The 21,598-nt window shown below is 34.6% G+C and overlaps 1 long non-coding RNA gene across 2 annotated transcripts; it reads right to left on the bottom strand.

Annotated features, from left to right (window-relative positions):
• Window positions 1-2,077: 2,077 nt before the first annotated feature.
• On the bottom strand, window positions 2,078-5,075 carry LOC117318869. 2 transcript variants are annotated; one of them, XR_004530469.1, is made up of 5 exons: window positions 4,662-5,075; window positions 4,301-4,371; window positions 3,576-3,755; window positions 2,532-2,855; window positions 2,078-2,187 (listed from the first exon to the last, which is right to left on the bottom strand). It is a non-coding gene; the product is annotated as an uncharacterized LOC117318869 (long non-coding RNA). The 2 variants fall into 2 exon arrangements; XR_004530468.1 differs by having other exon boundaries at window positions 4,673-5,074.
• Between the last annotated feature and the right edge of the window lie 16,523 nt (window positions 5,076-21,598).

Raw genomic sequence — 21,598 nt, forward strand, 5'->3', positions numbered from 1 at the left:
ATTAGTCATGAAAACTATATGTATAAATTCAAACATTATTTTACCCATTATTGAAACTGCTCTATAGTTGGTAAATAAGTCGCCTTCTTAACCATTCTTTTAACATTGTCTTGGTATCAATTATATCAGCAATAATTTCACAGCAATGGATCTTTGAATACTGTTAAAAAGGACTTGCCTACAAGAACAAGATGTTTTGAAATCCTATGATAAAAACCCACCCTACATTCTTAAAAAAAAATCAACTCCTTGTTATAGGAATGTCACAGGAAGCAAAACCATAACACACTTAGGATTGATTTTTTTTTATCCAATATCATATTTAATTAAAGAATGTCCAGTTATTTTGTTTCAAGTTAAACTGGTATTCTGTTACGATAAAGTTACAAAGAAATTTGGGAAATTGATATTGATTTTAGTGACATAAATAAAGATGTATTCAAGGAAATATCATATCTTTAATGGAAACAAACAAGAGGCAATAGCTTATAAATTGTTCTCGATCATCACGTATAAACAAAATGACAACATTCTTTAAGCCGTCAAACCCCCCTACTGAAATAGAAACAAAATTACAACAATAATACAGTTAAAATTTTATTTGAATAATTATTAGCAAACACATGTTGTTCAACAGGAAAATATAAGAAATACACACCGGATCAACTGAAACAAGCTATTGAAGATGCAAAGCCTGGGAAGTCAATTAGAAGTCTTGAGAAGCTACATAAAATAAATCGCATGACCATATCCCGTCATCAAAAAGGATTATTGAAAGGCCATCCAGTCCGGGTGTTAAGCAAAGTAGAGGAGGAGCAATTAGTGGCATATATAGTATACTGTCAGGCCAGAGCTATGCCTTTAACACGGAAAGTAATAAAATCATTTGTCAGAGGTATTGTGTCCAAAAGCGGCAGACAACTGTCAGGATCAGGAAACGGTCCGTCCAATAAATGGTTTAGGTCTTTTCTATCACGGCATCCAAGATTATCGATGAAGAGTCCCCAACTGGTCGATGGTGGAAGGACAAGAATGTCAAATGAGACAGTCATGGCACAGCACTTTAAGCTATTATCTGAAACAATAGAGAAATTGGGTATGTTTATATTTTACAAAACTCCCAATAATTTACTAGACAGAAACAAACCAGAATGGTGACTGTTAACAAAATACAAAGTTGACACTTATGAAAATTTATATTTTTTTGTGTTCATAACAATTATAAATTCAATTTTAAATATCTTCAACAATGTCATTCATTCATTAAAATAAGGAGTCAAAAAATAAATTAAGTAAGGAACAAATTTGAGCATTTGTAATGCAATGAAACCTGTTTCATTTGAAAATACAACACATATTACATTAATTTTTGTCAATCAATCCATTTCAAGGTCTCGGAAATAAGCCAGAGTGCATATTCAATGTGGACGAGACAGGCTTTGGGAAGGGTATGTCCCTAGACAAGGTCTGTGTAGCTGACAGGAGACAGGCACAATCTCGAGTAGTTGTCACCTCAAACCACACAACAGCAAATGTATGTGTCTCTGCAGATGGACGTGTCTTACCCACCATGGTAATTTATGAAAAGTCCTTCCCAAGTGGAATGTATAGAGATGGTATGTGTCTCAGATTTCATCGTTCCTGTTAAAATATGAATAAAATAAAATGATAATTGAAATAAAGACATCAATTAAATAAGACATTTCAGCACTAAGTTCTTGAAAAACTTTGGTTTAAATTACCTTGAGAATAAAACTGATGTATTAATCTAAAGCTTTAAACATAACCATCAACACTTTGTACATTTTGATGACCTAAAAGTTGCCTGAATGCAGGAATGCTCCCCTAAATATAAAGATTATAGACATGTCTAAAGATCCCTTATAGGGTGAGTGTTGCTGAAACAAACCTTTTGTTTTCTTTCCTGAAGGAATTCCACAAAGTTGGCTTTTCGGCACGTCAGAAAATGGCTACATGGACTCGGACTTGTTCCGAAAATGGTTCCAGGAAATTTTTCTGAAGCATGTGCCAAGGTCCAGACCTATTTTACTGGTGCTTGACAACCACGAGAGTCACCTTTCGATTCCACTTATTGATATGGCTAGAGCCAACCAGATAGAGTTCTTCTGCTTGCCACCCCATACGACCCATCTCCTTCAACCGCTAGATGTTGCGCTTTTCAGGCCGCTAAAAAAAAGCTGTGTCTGATTTAGCAGTCAGTCTAAGCTATGTAAACAAAGAACTTATAATTGGCAAACATAGGTATGGATCAATAATGATAAGATGAATCTGGAACTATACTATAATTGCACATTAAAAATATAATCCTTATGTTTTTATTCTAATCCAATTGAATTTTGAACGAAATTTAGACAGATATTATATATATATCATGTAATTAGTTAAGGCCACATAAAGGTAGTTCCTAGGTTTTCATGCAAATTTTTCTCAAAAGCAAAGAGGGAGAGCAACATATTTAACTTAGCTTATAATACTTGTCATAATTTTGAATATCATAATCAATCAATCACCTTCTTTTTTTAATTCATCAAGACTAGCTCAGGTACTTCAAGCTGCTGTGGACAAGGTCTTCAGTCCTCACAATATCAAGGCTGGATTCAGGAAATGTGGCATTTTCCCGTTTGATAAAGATGCCATCGATAAGTCACAGCTAGCGCCCAAAGATCCAGAGTTCGATCCCATCAACAACATGGGACCAGGGGGAGACAACATTTCATCACGGCAAGACCCTCTCTGCCATTCTTGTGGTCAGTTTGTCATGGGCCATCCTCTGGTGACCCAAGGCATCATACCACAGGAATTGGCAGCTGTGCTGGTCCCGATCATTGGTCCACCTAAACAAAATAGAGCAACAAGAATTATCACTGAAGCAAGAGTTATAACAGGTGAAATACAACATAAATAACACGGGCCCAATAGACCTGAAGCGCTCAACTTCAATCCAATTATACTTTTTATCAACAGACCTATCAGTAATTTGAGGAGTCCTTGAAAATATATTTTCCTAGTTGTATCATGGTAAAGTTCATTTGAACATAATTTTTGGTTATTCGGAAGTCGTTAAAAGATTTCAGCCTATTTGATCCATGTGACCTTGAATGTAGGTCAAGGTCATTCATCTAAACAAACTTCATCAGAGCCTACCACATGCCAAATATCAAGTCTCTGGGCCTCTTGGTTGTTGAGAAGATGTTTAAATGGTAAAGTTGACACCAGACAGACAGAAGGACGGACAGCCGAAGGACGCTGCGCGCACATCATAAGCTCGCCTGCCCAAAGGGCAGGTGAGCTAATAACATACCATAAACAAGTTACAAAACTTTCTTAGTGAAAAACAATATATTACTTACTAGAAACTCTTAATGATAATTAAGTAGACCAAAATAGTATCCATAAAACATTGTTTCAGGAGGGAAATATTCATATTATCAAATACTTCTCAAATTCAACCACTGAATATTTTAATAAATTCCATAATTATTTTTTTATCAGCTTTTGAATTAATAAACCATTAACCAGATTTGTTTTATTGAAATTCATGGGCCGATTGGTACCTCCAATAACACTAGTCTCAGTCAAGAAACTTATTGTATGTCCTCTTATATTTCCTTGTTCTTTATCTTCTTATATTTCCTTGTTCTTTCCATTTCTGTGTTCTTTCTTAATTGATCTGTCTTTAATCCCAGGAGAACAAATCTATGAGCAGCTGAAGGAGAAAGAGGAGAAGAGGAAACCTAAACCGAATAAACAAACACCACGGGTAAATTCTAAACAATAAACATAACAAAATATTGATCCATATCCATATTTATTTTGGGTGAGATCGGTCAATAAACTCCCATATTGTCAACTGTCCCATGCAATATTTGTTACTTATTTATCAAACTAATGAAACTAAAAATGCATATTGTCCTCTGCCCCATGCAATATTTGTTACTCATTTATCAAACTAATGAAACTAAAAATCCTCATGTGTCTGACCCCTAAGTAGTTGCTGGTTTGTACCGACTCTAGTATACGCAAATGAAGATTTCCTTTACCCACGGTTTAAAAAATACCTGTGGGATCTTTTTTCGCTAACCAAATTCTGTTATTTATCCAGAGAGAAAGTAATGAATCTACAATGACAAATACTGGGAAAGATGTGGATCAGGCACCCAAGAAAAGTGTTAAAAAGGTATTAATTGAATGTATAAAGATTGAAATATTCATGTATGCATATAAATAGCATTTTGCAAATTGTAAAAATTTAAGTTTATGCTATAACCGTTATACTTACTAACTTCTAACCTTTCCTTGACTTTCAGGGCAAGCATCATGTTGAAACAGAATTACCAAAGTTGCATGTCCCTAAAAAAAGAGTCAGAAAGGTACATGTATAAACAAAATATTATTAGTATTAATGCAACGATATCAAAGATTTGATAGTAACAATATCATGCAAAAGATCAATTGTTCTTTTTTTTAAAGTCATACATATTTAATGTACTGTTATGATGAACATTAATCTTATATATTTCTTAGGAAATTAGTATCACTTGGCTCTACTAACACTTGAAATATCATAGAAATGCTTTAATGTGTTTTAGCCAAAAACAGTAGAACTGACAAGCAACAACATAAGTGAAGAACTTGCTGACCCAGAATTCACCTGTCCTATATGCAATATCCAAGGTCATACCAGTGATGAAGAGAGTGGGATTTTCTGGGTTGGCTGTGATAATGCAAGGTGTAGCAGGTGGTATCACCGAGAGTGTCTGACTCATGACCAGCATGCAGATGTTGACTTGAGTCTACTCACTGGTGGTACATGGCATTGTCATCTGTGCCAAAATGATGGCATTCTACATTCAGAAGATATGTCATGTACCACCCATGAAGTACTTTGCCAAGTCTGCATGCTGTCATGCACTGCGATCGAAATTCGTGATGGCATTGATTTGTTCTGGATTAACTGCAAGTGTGGGAAGTCATATCACAAGTCCTGTCTGCCTTCCTATGTTTACAGACAGTGGGATCTGGCAAAGGAAGCCTGGCGCTGTGGACAATGTCCTGATCATAATCTAGTTTAAAAAAAAAATATCAATGAGTATCAAAAGAACCATGTCATTGACATTCTATTTTTTGTATAATTTACCTGAATCAATTTCTTATTACTTATTAATTAACAAATGAATTTCACTTCATTAAATGTCTTTAAATTCATGACTTATTCAATGAATTGACAGATCTAAAAAATAATTCCTTATAATTGTAATTCATTTATTAATTTACAATAATCATCATAATTTTCCATATTTCATAACCATCACCAATCCATTCATGTAAAAAACCATCTCCGCGATGCATTTTTGTTTGTTCTGAAGCTATGTATACTTTATCATACTTTTTTTGTTTAAAATGAAATCAGAATAATCAAGAGTTATATATAATTATATCATCACAATTTCAATATAACGATTTGTATTGACATCCGCCATATTGATTTTCGAGGAGTCGCTCTACATCATTTATAATCGCTTTAAATGTTTGTTATTTTGTTTAAATATCGTTGATTTTAGCAGGAAATGAAAAGTGCTTTCTACATTTTACATACCCGCTTCCAATATCCGCATTTTGTGTGGATAAGACGCCTTATTTTACCACGACCGAAAGTGTCACAATTTGGGTCCTCGCACCTGCTGCAATCCGGAACCATGAGGTGATGACGTCACAGCGTGTTCGAATTTCTTTTTTATAAAATTCACTTGGCTTTAGAAATTCCTTTGTTAACACTGTCTTGTAGCTCACTTTCAGTCCCTTACATTTCTAGCAAGCTACTTTAGTCAGATATCCCTATACTGTCATTTATACATGCTATATATCCCTATACTGTACTTTATAGCTAGCATATACACATACTCATTTTGCTGCTGAAAGTAGAAGGTCCAGGTGTGTCATCAGAAACCACAGATAAGACACAGGTTTCCTCTGGATCCTGGTCCATTTCAGACTGTTGATAGTTGTAATTGGAATCTGAAATATGAACAAAACATTTTTTTTTATTAAGACTCCAACAAGTTAACTATAATGATAACAATTTTGACATGTTGTCAATAATACCATTGTAATTGTTTTTTGTGTTATATTGTAATTCGTAAGACTTAACTTTCAGTGCTTCCTGACACAGTACATCCAATTGTTGTGATGCATAAAAACACATCATTTCAGCAAAAGAAAAAAAAATGTGTAAAGATCTTACCCGGTAATATATACAGTTTGTGATAATTGTATGTCCAACAAGAGATCCCAGAGGGATATTGGCACCCACCATTGTATGATCTATATTAGTCAAATGAAAGACTGATCTTTTCTCAGATTTTTTCTTCTTTCAATATCATATACTTTAATAACAGGAAATTATGTAAAATTATTTCATCTAACTAAAATTGTAGCAGCAACAAACTTCAATTGTTAAAATCCAAGATGGCTGCCACTCGGCCATGTTGTAAAACTACTGACCAAGAGGAACCTGCATGTAACATTTGAGAAAGATCCCTTCAGTACTTATTAGATTTAGACAGACTGTCAAACAAGATTAGCTAATCTATGACAAAGAAATGCAATCTTTCAGGAGTACATCTAGTACCTTAAGTGTCAAAGTTGACAGGAAGGCCCACCACTTCCGGTCTGGAGCCAACGTTTTCCAGAAGCAGTGACTGACTTGTAGTAGCCTCTGTTTTAGGACCACCACCAGTCTTCCTCATGTGGTCCACTGTCTCTTTGGCTGAAAACATATATTTTAGCCCCATGTAATGCATCAACACAATAAAAACTAGATTTGATCAAGATCAAAACACGGGATTTCCAAATAGAAAATGATCGCTGACATGTTCTCATTCTGACGAACGCTTTTGTACGTTTTACCTACGATTTCCCTTCGTTTTCTCTTCGTTTTCTCTCCGTTTTCTCTTCACTTCCCGTCTTTAACCGATCGGTTGACTTTCAACCGTGTCTGTGACCTTGAACTTCGAATGTTAAGGTCAAAGATTTGCAAACCTTTTGTAGCCAGTCATTCATGCTATAGATGTGCCAATTATCAAGTCTGTAGGTGTCAGAGTATTGAAAGAAAGGCATTTCAAGTGTAATTTTAGCATAATATTTAATTTTGTCAGTAAAAAGTTTTCCAAACTACTTTTTCTGAGTTAAACTTGATGATTTGATCTTGAAACGTTGCAAACATCCAAAAGAACATGTTCTTTCATATATGATGAAAATAAACCGTTTTAAAGACAATTTGAAATTTTAGATTTTTTGTCATTTATTGTCTATGTATCATGCACTGTGTATACTGTGCCGTGTTTTGTGTATTCCGTACCATGTATCGTGTACTGTGTATACTGTACCGTGTTTACTTGTATTCCGTACCATGTATCGTGTACTGTGTATACTGTGCCGTGTTTCGTGTATTCCATACCATGGATCATGTACTGTGCATACTGTACCGTGTTTCGTGTATTCCGTACCATGTATCATGTACTGTGTATACTGTGCAGTGTTTCGTGTATCCCATACCATGGATCATGTACTGTGCATACTGTACCGTGTTTCGTGTATTCCGTACCATGTATCGTGTACTGTGTATACTGTGCCGTGTTTCGTGTATCCCATACCATGGATCATGTACTGTGTATACTGTGCCTTGTTTAGTGTATTCCGTACCATGTATCGTGAACTGTTTATATCGTACCGATCTTTGTGTGTTCCGCACCATGTATTGTGTATACCGTATCGTGCCAGCGACGTATGCTGTAAATGTGTTAATCATAAAGCTTGTATTTGTCAGAGCAATGAAAACATTTGAAATGCATTTTCCCCCAAAGTGTTGTATCTTCGTTATTTTTTAAGTTTTGGCCTTGAAACGTTGCAAACATCTTCAAAAACTTGTTTTCTTTTATATATATGATCAAAATAAACCATTTTTATGAGAATTTGAAATTTTCAAATTTTGATCATATGACCTCCGTGACCTTGAACGAAGGTCAAGGTTAATGAAAAGTAATGGAATTTGTAGGCATCCGTACAAGCTATCACTGCACCAAATATCAAACCTGTATGTGTAAAGTTATAGGAGAATAGGAAAATTAAGTGCATTTTGGGACGAATTCGAATTTTGGCGGGAAAACGAACATTTTTCAAAGTGCCATTTCTGCGTCATTTTTTATCGCATGAGCATAAAACTTGCACAGTTCGTCCTGATTAATCATGCCCTTTACAATAAACTTAAAAAATTAACTCATTTTGGTTTTTGAATTTTTGACCTTGATTAGACCTCATGCTTAGACCTTGACCTTGACATATTTTTTGATAACATGTTACGAAGAAAAGTTAGCCCTGACCATGAACTACGATATGCACCGATTGTGCAAGAAAAACAACGAACGAACAAAGAGCTCGAGTCAAAAGATTTTCTAAAATTTTTAATTTTTGGGATTATTTGACCTTGAATGAAGGTCAAGGTCAATGATAAATGATATTTTTTGTAGCAATTCTTATATGCTATTGTTGTGCCAAAATTCAAGTCTGTAGGGGTATAGATGACGGAGAAGAAGCATTTTAAAGTGTACCCTGAACGAAAAACGATAATCAAATATGTTATTCTTTGTAACCACCAAAGAAGAATGTCGCAAACCGCATCAAAATCGGTTGGCCGAGTGTCGAGATATCGCACATCGAAGTACGCGAAGTACGCGATTTGCACCTGTCGGTCGACTGCTGATCAGCGTATCGGTCGGTCACGCTGATTTGGAACTCTTCAGTCTATGACGTCACAGGTTGAACGGAGTGACTGTTATGGTGGCCAGTAGCATAGAGGACAGTGTGAACAGTAGCAGCACAAACATGTCTGAATACGATCTGGACATGAAATTTGAGGTTGTTGAATTTGCCGAATATTGCCGATAAGAAGTCGGAATCCAACAATATAAGTTTGAGTTTTAAAAAAAAAATGAATAAATAGTGAAATTGACTCTGAAAACGACCGCTTGGTTAACACAGACTGGTCACGGTAATAATCGGTCAATCACCAATAAATGTATATTAGCTATGTGTTTACTCATTACTAAAGAAAGGAACACAGCATCAACATTTTTAGATAAAATAATGTGCCATTTCATTCGCAAATTAATATTCAAATAAACATACCAACAATACAACAGTTCTGGATACTCTGGTTTGTGAGAACACACGTACAGTAAATTCATGCGTTATATTCTATACAAAAGCTGCTTCTAGTCATGAAGGACACTTAATTTAGAAAGTGATATTTTATAATCATCATGATCTACAATAGACTAAATCTTTCTCTCGTATGAATACCAGTGTTGAAGTCTACAACAAACTTCTACATATACAGATTTTATCCCTTATTTTACATGTCATGGTCTCAGGGATTAAGGACGATTAAATGCTTGAGAAAGATATAATTTATATACGATCGTTGTCAGTGAAATTATATAAAAGTGAGTCGCAACAATTATAATGTAATTGATACTTTCTGTACAGGTATAAACCATAGGTACTTATTATTATAGCTCCATTTTTTATGATAAAAAAACTACAATTTATTTCATTGTGACTAATCCTAATTAATACTAAAACTTATAAACTCGCAATGATTTTCGTGTATGATTTTTTTTCCCAAATTTTAGGTATTTTTTGCTATTATTTTTTTAATTGTGTCATTATTATGAAGTGATCCAGATCCTTGTGGTTTTGCTTTCCATTCGTATCGCAAGTCATATCTTCACTTAAAAAGGGACTTTTAACATTCGGAGAATTACGAATTCTCACGTTTGAATGGGTTAGTATACCGCTAAACAATTACCAGGTGTGAAAATACGGTCCACAAGCTCGTCACACCTGTCACTGCACCACAGGTGTCTGTGATTTCTGGTGTTCTAATCGGCACACGCCGATAATTGAGTTCACGCGTTTGGTTTCTGTGCACTTCAAAAAAGTTCCGAAGACATGGTCATACAGGTTGTACATAAATTGAGCTTGAATTTTATTAAGAATTGCGTTTATACTATAGGGAATACATTTTCAAGTTGTTGAAATCAAACACATTATTTTTGGAAATCAGTGAGTTTCGTTTTCCTTACAAACGAAAAAAAAATCGTATCTCAAAGGTTTGTCTATAGAATAATTAACCAAAGTGAGATGCTACATGTTATATATGGCCCGTTTAAAAAGAAAATTAGATGTCCCTGGTTTCGATAGCACTTTTTATTAACTAATTCACAAATATAACTCAGAGAGTTTATTCAGTACTTTCATTTTTGTTGTCTTATTCGCATTAATTACAGGCACGTGTTCACGTTTGTTTCTATATATTTCCTATATGGCGGCTCCGATCGTGTTCAACCTGTGACGTCACAGGTCAGAGGTCACCAAAACGAGGTATTCGGCTTTGGGCTTCAGGTGTGTTTTCGAGAAAAATCGCAATTACTTGGTAATGGATCGGCCGATTTTGATGCGGTTTTCTGCATTCTTGTTTATTAATCAATACCAATAACATATTTAAATATAATTTTTCGTTCAGGATACACTTTACGTGCGTTTTTGCCTTATTTTTGAATTTTGGCGGGAAAAACTTTGAAATATTCAAAGTGCCATATCTCCGTCATTTGTTATCCGATTATCAAGAAATTTGCACATGTTATGGTCGTTCTAAAATCGTTTTTAAAAAATCTATTTTTAGATCTGTGACCTTGCCCTTTGAACTTATGATCACCAAAATGTTAGTGTAATGTTCGGCTTGAAGTTCTCTATCATGTATCAAAATACGAACGTTTTGTCCGTTTTCGTTTTCGAACGAAAGTGTTATCAAGAAGTGCTAAGAATAATAAGAATAATAATAACTAGATTTGATCAAGATCAAAACACGGGATTTCCAACAAGAAAATGATCGCTGACATGTTCTCGTTCTGACGAACGCTTTTGTACGTTTTACCTACGATTTCTCTTCGTTTTCTCTTCGTTTTCTATTCGTTTTCTCTTCGCTTCCCTTCTTTAACCGATCAGTTGACCTTCTAACGTTGCAAACATCATTAAAATAACGTTTTCTTTCACATACGATGAAAATAAACCGTTTAAAAAGAATTTGAATTTTTAGATTTTGTATCATTTGACCTCCGTGAATCGTGTATCTCGTATCTTGTATCGTGTTAACTGTACCTGTGTCTCGTTCCTTGTATCGTGTTTACTGTACCTGTATCTCGCACCTTGTATCGTGTTAACTGTACCTGTATCTCGTACCTTGTATCGTGTTTGCTGTAACTGTATCTCGTACCTTGTATCGTGTTAACTGTACCTGTATCTCGTACCTTGTATCGTGTTAACTGTACCTGTGTCTCGTACCTTGTATCGTGTTTACTGTACCTGTATCTCGTACCTTGTATCGTGTTAACTGTACCTGTATATCATACCTTGCATCGTGTTTACTAAACCGTGAATCGTGTATCTCGTACCGTCTATCGTGTTAACTGTACCCTGAATCTCGTACCTTGTATCGTGTTTACTAGACCGTGAATCGTGTATCTCGTACCTTGTATCGTGTTAACTGTACCCTGTATCTCGTACCTTACATCGGGTTTACTAAACCCTGAATTGTGTGTCTCGTACCTTGTATCGTGTTTACTGTACTGTGAATCGTGTATCTCGTACCTTGTATCGTGTTTACTGTACTGTGAATCGTTTATCTCGTACCTTGTATCGTGTTTACTGTACTGTGAATCCCGTTCCATGTATCGTGTATCCCGTACTGTATTATGTATCCAGTAACATTTATCGTCTATCCCGTACCGTGTATTGTGTATTCCATAGCGTGAATACCGTAGATTGTACCTTGTATCGTGTTTACTGAACCGAGAATCGTGTATCTCGTACCTTGTATCGTGATATTGTTTGTCATACCGTGATCTCGTACCGTGTATCGTGTTTACTGAACCATATATCCTGTATTCCGTACAGCGTATCGTGTATTGTGTATACTATACCGTGTAGCTTGTACCAAGTATCGTGTATTTCGTACAAAGTATCGTGTATACCGTACTGTGTTTTGTGTTAACTGTATCGTATATTGTGTATCCCGTAAAAATATCGTGTATCCTGAACTGTGTATCGTGTATACCTTACTGTGCATCGTGTATACCATACCGTTATATTCTTTTTTTTTTATGATTTGACCTTGAAACATTGCATATATCTTCATAAGAGCATTTGCTTCTATAGAGGATCAAAATAAACATTTTCTTAAAAGAATTTGAAATTTTCGATTTTTGATCATTTGACCTTTGTGACCTTGAGCGAAGGTCAATATCAATAAAAAGCAATTAAGTTTGTAGCCCTTCGTCCAAGCTATCACTGTACCAAAAATCAAATATGTATGTGTAACGATATAGGAGTAAACGGAAATTAAGTGCATTTTGGAGACAACTTTGAATTTTGGCGGGAAAACCAACATTTTTCAAAGTGCCATTTCTACGTCATTTTTCATCGTACAACCATGAAACTTGCACATTTCGTCTTCATTTATCATGTTCTTTGCAATGCATTCATAAAATAAGCTCATTTTGAATTTTAAAATTTTGACCTTCATTTGACCTCGTTCTTGGAACTTGACTTTGACATATTTTCTGATAACATGTTACGGAGAAACGTTAGCCCTGATCATAGCCTACAAGATGCACCGATTTTGCAAGGAAAAAAACGAAGTAAGAAAGAGCTCGAGTTAAACGTTTTTTTGTAAATTTTAGTTTTTGGGATTATTTGACCTTGAATGAAGGTCAAGGTCAATGAAAAGTAATAATTTTTGTAGCCATTCTTATATGCTATTGTTGTGCCAATCAAGTCTGTATGTGTATAGATGACGGAGGAGAAGCATTTTAAGTGCATTTTTGCCTGATTTTTGAATCTTGGCGGGAAAAACTTCGAAATTTTCAAAGTGCCATATCTCCGTCATTTTTTATCCAATTATAAAAAAAATTGCACACTCCGTCTCAGTGGTTCATGCTCTTTTAAACGGGAAGAAAATATTTAGTTTCAGAATTTTTTTTCCGACATTTTGTTTACCCCTTAACGAACTACATTGTAATTAATAAAAGCGCAGTTTCAGCACAGATAACAAAATTATATCAGTTTGAATCATTTTTTGTGATAATAAGTCTGCAAATGTGTCATTTGAATAGATGCATCCACTTATTCAGCTTGCATTCAATTTAAAGGGGACATCACGGTAAAAAACGTTGCAATTTTCACTGAATGTACGCGTTTTGTTCCTTTCCAGTTATGTTTCTGTGCTGTCCAGCTTGACCACTCGATTTAGTTGGGAATCCCCCTCTAAATTTAGCGCGGAAATTATTTTTAAATCATTACGTGACTGTTTTGAAATCGTGGCAGCACAAACACACGATAGTTTACAAGGCGATATCTATATTCCATCTGGGTTAGTTGGATAACGATATTATACAGTGGTTTAAATGTTAAACAACACGTTCTGTATATATTACGGCACACATATTTATGTGTAAATAATAAGTGTAAACATTGTTCATATAGTATAGTGACAGTAGCGATGTACTGGTACAGACTGTATACATACTACCGAGTTTGTGGAACTATTACCGAGTTTGTGTTCATATTACTGAGTTTGTGTAAATATTACTGAGATTGTGGAAATCTTACCGAGTTTGTGTAAATATTACCGAGATTGTCATGACCTACTATCAAACAATCAAGCAGAATACGAGCGGCGTCCGTATTACTGCTGTTTTCATGTTTGAACTGTTAGTCTATTGTACTGCTTCCCAAGTTTAATTCTAGGATTGTGTTTGACCCATTTTCCTATTATTCTCTTCATTGCGGAAGCTGTTATTGTTTTCAACCGCAGTCGATTCACATTGGAAGCCATTTTTGTTTCCATGTGTTTTAGTTTGTTGTGCGCATGCGTTTATCGTATATGTCACAAAATGTTTGCATATTCAGATTGTTGATCAGCGAATTGTGATAACCTTTTAATAATTGATAATTGATGTTTTTATGTACATACATCATCGAATTCGAATGGTTATTGTTCAGAAGGTTATTTTTTACCCAAGATATACCCAATAATATGATAAAAAATAAAAAATAAATATTGGTTTACCGTGAGGTCCCTTTAACTTTGTTTCGTTTTTAACTGTATATTTGCATTTTGCATTGACCGCTACATTGACCAATCACATACTTCATCTTGACCAGTAACGCCACCTGTCGCGTCATATCCGGGGCCAAAACAAAATTAGACGGCTATGCCGAAAAACATAACAATAACAATAGGGATTTCCATCCGAAATGGAAATCCCTAATAATGAAACAAAAAATTATTGCATATAGATCATATCTGTATACATTGTCTTTTTTGCTCTCTTGATTTCATTTACAGGTATAAATTCCATATCTAAAGGAGACTGATTTATATAAGTTTACTACATTCGTATGTGGTTATCATTATTGTGTATGCATGAAAAGAATTAATTAAATAAAGTTTAAATCAAATTCTATAATAATCAAATTGCTGAAATTAATTAAAAAAATTTTGCTGAGTTGCAATTCCTACCTAACAAATTCGAAAACTCTCAAGCAGAAGAGAAGATTTAATTGACAAAGGATACTAAGTAACACAAATCAAATGCAAATTTTTAACAAAAATACCATGCAAGTATATTTTTTGAAAACATTTCTGTGAATAATACAAACCTCTCTGCTTGATATTAGAATACTGCTTCCTTACTTGGTCAGTGGATTTCTGGATTTGAGCAATGCTGACAACAATATTTCATACATGCTATTATTTTTAAAATCAATATATGTTACGGGGTGTACATATAGTTATCAGAGATACAGTTGTGTACCCACAACGTGAAGTAATATCTACTTCCATGGATAACTCATATAATGGCAATATCTATGTAAGTTTCAAATTTGTGAGAATAAGAATTACCAAACAAACATATGGAAGATTGAACAAAAGCCCAAAAAAATGTTGTATTAAAATCTGTAACCTATGCAACCAGAACGAAATTGATGATGAATTTATTTTTGAAGTTCATTCAGCAAAAACTGAAAAAAAAGTATCAGACTCAACAATATTTAATTGATTTTTGCTTAGTGCAATAGTGGATACATAATTTGTATGTGTGTCCTGTACGTATGTACCAGTGGTATGTAATTATCTACACTTTGAATGTTAATGAGAAAAGTTTTACAATCATTGTCATTGAAACTACATATCTACAGTGTATACATGTACATATATATGGTGACGTTCTGTAAGTGAAACTGACAGTCCAGGGCCGGTCTTTGAGGATTCATATTAGTTTTGTTATGTTTGTAATTAATGTCTGGAATTTTTTTTTTATTTTATTTTCCAAACACATATATATATCATCATTAAATCATCATCACCATTCATCATATCTTCATGAGTCACCATCAATAATGTCTGGAATTTTTGGCAACGTACTTCAACAGAATTAACTGGGAAAAACTACATGAATCTAGTAAGATTTCAATTATATCTATTTATTTTTGGTCAATGAATGCTTGCATAAATATTCCTATGATTTGTGATAACAAAATAATAAAATGATAAAGTTCATGGAAAAAAACAAACTTCTTTATTATTCAGAATTTGGAAAAAGTTATCTGTATATAGTGCATATAAGTTGTTTTGCATAATTCTTCATTTAAATTTCGGACATTTGTAAAATATTTTATTCATATGCAAATACATGTATGATTACCTTTTAGAGTAAAGTTTTGTTTCACACACTGTCCCGTTGTGTATACCTCTATGTTTATTTATTCCATACTCTCTATATATGTGCTTTCAGTGATGTGGCTTAATTGTGGTGTTCTATTCTGGATATTTTATACTTTGTATCTCGTAATATGCTGTCTCAAGTTTTGATTTCATTCCTCAGTTTAATTTCATCTATTTAAATTACTATCAAGATTGTTTTATTTTAATGTACACTATATTAGTGTATTCTCAAAATTCTTACTCTTTGCTACATTAGCATATATGTACATTACACTTCTCTATTGTGTTTTAATTAAAACTTTAGTAACACAGTGTCTATGTTATACTGGTGTTCATTCTTAGACCTTTATCTATTTAATTCATAAATCTGTGATGTAAGTTAAATCTATATCTGTGATTGTAACTATGTTAATTGTTGTGATATATTTATTTGTTGTTTGTATATCTGTTTTAATTGATGTTTGTCGAAACACAAGCTCTTTCGAGCTCATGATACTATGTTGTGTATATTCGACGTAAAATGTTTCTTGTAATGACTTGTATCTTGTACATCAATGTGACTGGGCAAAATAAAATATATGTACATGTATGTTGAAAAAAATCTGATGGAAATCAGTAATTTCTTTAAAAATATGTATATTTACCTGCATTTTCATTGCCTTTTCCTATTATGGTGCACACAAAATTTAAAATGGACTATAAAAATCAAGCGCAACATTTCAATATTGACAGTAACAAAGTCAGCTCATACAGTGGCCACGTACATGTATACATTGTACATATATGGCGTGGGAAGGATGTCATAATTAAATAGTTTTGCCTAGGCAAAAATAAAATATTGCCTATGCAAAATTTTTTTGCCTAGGCAGAAATCGAATTTTGCCTTGGCAATAATCGAAACAAAACTTTGCCTAGGCAAAAATAGAACATTGCCTAGGCTGAAATATTTTTGCCTAAGCAATATTCGATTTTTGCCTAGGCAGAAATAATTTTGCCTGGGCAATATTTTATTTTTGGCAAGGAAAAAATATTTAATTATTACATCCTAAAATAAGGGAGATTTTGTGTCACGCCGGGAGGTATGGCATGTATGTCATTCTATAATCACAAGTTCCAGGGGCAGTCACCGTGTAGGGTGATATTAGAGATGTTTATTGTTTGGGTCTGTTATAGATCTGGTATGGCTTTATCAACGAGATTGAATGCAAAAAAAAAAAAAAATAAAAATACTCAAAAGACGGTCAAATTCTCATTATCAATAATTGATAACTTCTTGTGTATCAGTTACACCTTCGATATTTTCTCTTTCAAAGGGGATAGCCAAAATCAGTTTGAACTTTATCCTGCCACAGTGTCCACTTCCTCCCTAAGACCTGGATGCGACTCACCGATCTTAAACCGTTGTAAATGAAAACCGAACATAGCGAATGAGATCAATATGATTCATCTCACATTATCCATTAATGAGTAGTATGAACAACATGGATTTTTTTTCTGATCAAATAATGGCCTTCTTCATCGACAGTCAATAACCCCCTGGAAACCACCACGTGACATTGATATATGTATTAGTTGTTGCTAGTTAAGCCAGTACTTGAACAAACTGGCAAGTTGCGAGGAAGCCGAATAGAATAGATTGAAAACATTTGGCCTAAAACACCGTAAAATTCTCTTCGATTAAAATCTGTGACGGCGAGTATGCTATACTTATTTACATTAATAGTCAAATTTACAATTATCTTGAAAGATATGTTATTCATAGTTTATGTGTATTGATGAATTTTGTTTATTTAAAGATCGAAGTTCTATTGCCCATGCAGTCTGATTCTTGAAACTTTCGCGGTATTGTAGAAGTACATGTATTTAATTGGTATCTAATTTAGATAGGCTTTCCTTTTTTAAAACTAGCATTGGTAATTTATGGAAAAAAACCTCTTTCGTATTTCACAACAAGCGTTGGTATTTTATAAAAAATAGAATTTCGTATTTCACATCTTGAATTGAAATTTTATGCAAAAAGACTTCATCTTTTTACCAATGAAATAGGAATTTTGTGTAAATAGACTGTGGTTGGCATAACTAGCTTTGGGATTTTATGCGATAGTTAGGGTTACCTTCATTAGACAAATTAGTAATTACAGGTAGTGTTACCTTCATTAGACAAATTAGTAATGACGGGTCGGGTTACCTTCATTAGACAAATTAGTAATAACAGGTGGGGTTACCTTCATTAGATAAATTAGTAATGACGGGTAGGGTTACCTTCATTAGATAAATTAGTAATGACGGGTAGTGTTACCTTCATTAGACAAATTAGTAATGACGGGTAGGGTTACCTTCATTAGATAAATTAGTAATGACGGGTCGGGTTACCTTCATTAGACAAATCAGTAATGACGGGTATGTAGTTGGCTGTGAATAAAATCTCGTACACTTCAATGGTTTCCAAATATTAATTCCTAAGTAATCACCAGCAAATGATAGAAACCATTTAGGAAACAGACAAACACAGTTAAAACATAGTATTTTGGATACTTGTTTTTATTTCATTATACTCTGTGTATACTAATTGATATATGTAACATGTTAAACAGAGAAAAAAAAACAGATGTCTATTAAGCAAGGATATCTGTTTGAAAATGTTCGAATGTCAATATTTTTTCTTATTATTGTATTCGAGTTCTTCGGTAACGTGAACAGTTCCTAGATCAGTCAAATTTAACAGTTTCCCGATAGAAATCATGTATCTATAATGATAACTGATTGTGAGAACAACCAAGTGTGCACATCTGATACGAGTAGTTTCCGGTTAGTTAAACCATCAAGGTATTGCTTTTTTTAAGAACCGTTTCGGAATAATTATTTCTGTTCTTTATTTACTGTGAAGATCTGACTCTTATAAATGGAGAAATCACGCCAATTTATATCTGGGTATGTGATTGACTGTAATTAATGAACACAATTACAAGATTACAAAAAAAATTCAAATACAAACATATTGCATCATGTTATCTGTAATTCAACTTGAGGCACAGACAAATTTACAACGTCTATCACAATGTTATATTTATTTATCTAAAAAGACATCTCCAGTTCTTCCCGTAGACGTACTACATGTACACGCGTACTCGTACACGAACGTTTACTGTGGAATTCTTGAGGTTCGTATAAAAAGAGAAGACTTTCAATGTGCACTAGAATCGTGTATATATACCCATTGATATAAGACAAGCATAAATATGTTACTTGATTCTCTGGTACTCTGGTATTCGCGGGAATGCGAATGAGTGAAAACGCGAGAATGCGAAAACGCGGCGGCGAGGGAGCGAAATCTCGACGGCGAGAGTGCGAGATTAATCTCGCGTTTTCGCATATACTCGCCGTCGAGTTTTCGCATTGTCGTGTTTTCGCATTCTCAGAGGTCAGAATGCTTGATTTGACGTTTGCCCCTAACAAGCCACCATAGTTTTGACCTCCGTGTCCCTCGTGATCGCTGCTTGTCTGCCAAACAGTTTGCGACGAGGATCGTCGGAATGTCAGAGTTGATTGTGATTCGTGCATTTACACTGTGCAGAGCAATTTGTATATTTGATTCAATCCGCGCTTCTAAAAGTCGTCGAACTATCGACATTTATTCTACATTAGATTGGGGAAGTTGTTATCGTGAAAAGAATCGTATTTGGCAGCAGCGTTACCCCGTTCATTGGCACGGATCAGTGATCGCCGCGTTACAGATGACCGGATATACATATTGCCATGTCGTGTTATTGTTTCCAATTCCATTCCAGGACCCATGGTTGATTGGTTTACAACAAATAGCACACCTAGTCTTTCATGTAATAATATAAAAGACAACGTATGCTTTACGTCGTTACAAATAGAGATTAACCCCGTATCCACGTGCACATTGCACACAAATATACTACAAGTGTGTGTAGACCTAACTCTGTTGCTATGAATGAGACGATCCCTAGGAATTACACAGTAAGCGTTTACGTATACCTCTGCTTCAAGAACTTGAACCAATGACTGCACAGAACGAACCGAACCACGAACCAAGTAATGAACACAAAATGTTTGCCTTCGTTCAAGTATGACTCGCACTGATTTTAGATAAAATTATGTTATTTATGTTGGAGGAGAAGGATTTCAAAGAATTTGCTATGCTTCCGTAAGTAGGCGCGTCCTTTGGCCACAGGTTGGCCGGCCCGAATTTTTGCAACTGTGAATATATTCCCTTAACCCAGATGATGATTTAGAAAACAAAATCCAGTCATTCTTACAGAAGATGAAGGATTTTAATGGATTTCCTATAATTCCGCTATTATCACTGCCCGTTATACCCATGGGGTTCGGAGGAACTGTTTATACAAATCAATTTCTATTTACCCAAGGCTGTTTTACAAAAAATATGGCAAAAGTAAGGATTTTGAAGAATTTGCAACGTTTCCCCTTCTTGGACACCGCCTCTCTGCCCATACAAAATGTTTTCATCTCACCTAATGATGCTTCAGACCAAATTCTTTTATTTCTACTGGAGAAGAATGATTTTAAAGAATTTGCAACATTTCTCCTATTGTACCCCGCCCCTCATACTCCTGAGGGTTAGACTGGCCATTGCTACAATATTCATCTTCCTCGATAGATGCTTCAGACTAAGTTTTCGTCAAAACTCAGCGAGTTGTTCATGACTACTAAGTATTATGGAGTTTTAGGAAGACGGACGGACGCATGACGGTCGCCACTGACCAGGTGAGCTAGAACACTGACGAAAGATGATCGATTTTTAGCGCTAAAACCAGCTATTGTCAACGCTTTTGAGAGATGAGCACGCAACGCGTTTTTAACCCCATACATATATTTATTATAATTATATCTATCTATATTTTAAGAAAAAGATATGTATTCGCATGTGTGTTTATAGTTGTTTTAATTCATATTTGCTCGAAATGTAAATGGTCTTTTAACACAAACGACAGTAAGGCTAAGCTGTAGTACAGTAGGCTAAGATAGATTTAGTACTATCTTTTCGTAGCTCATTTGCAAATATAATTTTATAATAATTTCAATATCTTAAAACAGTGCATTGACGCAGAAAATAATTTGAGCCGCTCGTCAATTTGACGCTTCAAATTTTGACTAACATTAGTGCTGCATGTAAGTTCTCTTGTGTTGCCCTATATACAGACTCACCAAAGTGTAAGTTAGCTATGGTCAGTGACACAATTTTTTTTTTTTTTTTTTTTAATTAGTTTATTAAAGTGTCACGCATTGATCAACATAAAATACATTATACAATATAAAATATACATAGTATAATGATCAACACCCAGCCAGTATGGTTGACTTATGAGACACTTAAAACGTATGTTATAATAAAAGTTTATCACCTAAAAGTCAATATCACAATTTTGCTTATAGCATAAGAGTTATATATAGCTAAATGTACACCAATGTCGGTGGCCAAGTACCGCCCCAATTTGACCCAAAGGGGTTAATATTGCAAGAGTCAGCCAACCGTGAAACATTCCGACTGTCGCCAAATTGGGTCACAGGTGAATTCTCCAATTAACAACTTTACCTGAAGTGAAATTATGTTATTTACATTATTCACCCGGTCAGGGTGAGTGACGATGGCGGACGTGTTCATACGAGCTGCACGAGCTACAAGTTCGTCTGTGTCATACAGACAGAAGTACGATGTATCTTCTACCGAAAATTGGCACATCGATT

The sequence above is a fragment of the Pecten maximus genome, unplaced genomic scaffold (assembly GCF_902652985.1).
Source record: "Pecten maximus unplaced genomic scaffold, xPecMax1.1, whole genome shotgun sequence".
NCBI classification, from domain to species: domain Eukaryota; kingdom Metazoa; phylum Mollusca; class Bivalvia; order Pectinida; family Pectinidae; genus Pecten; species Pecten maximus.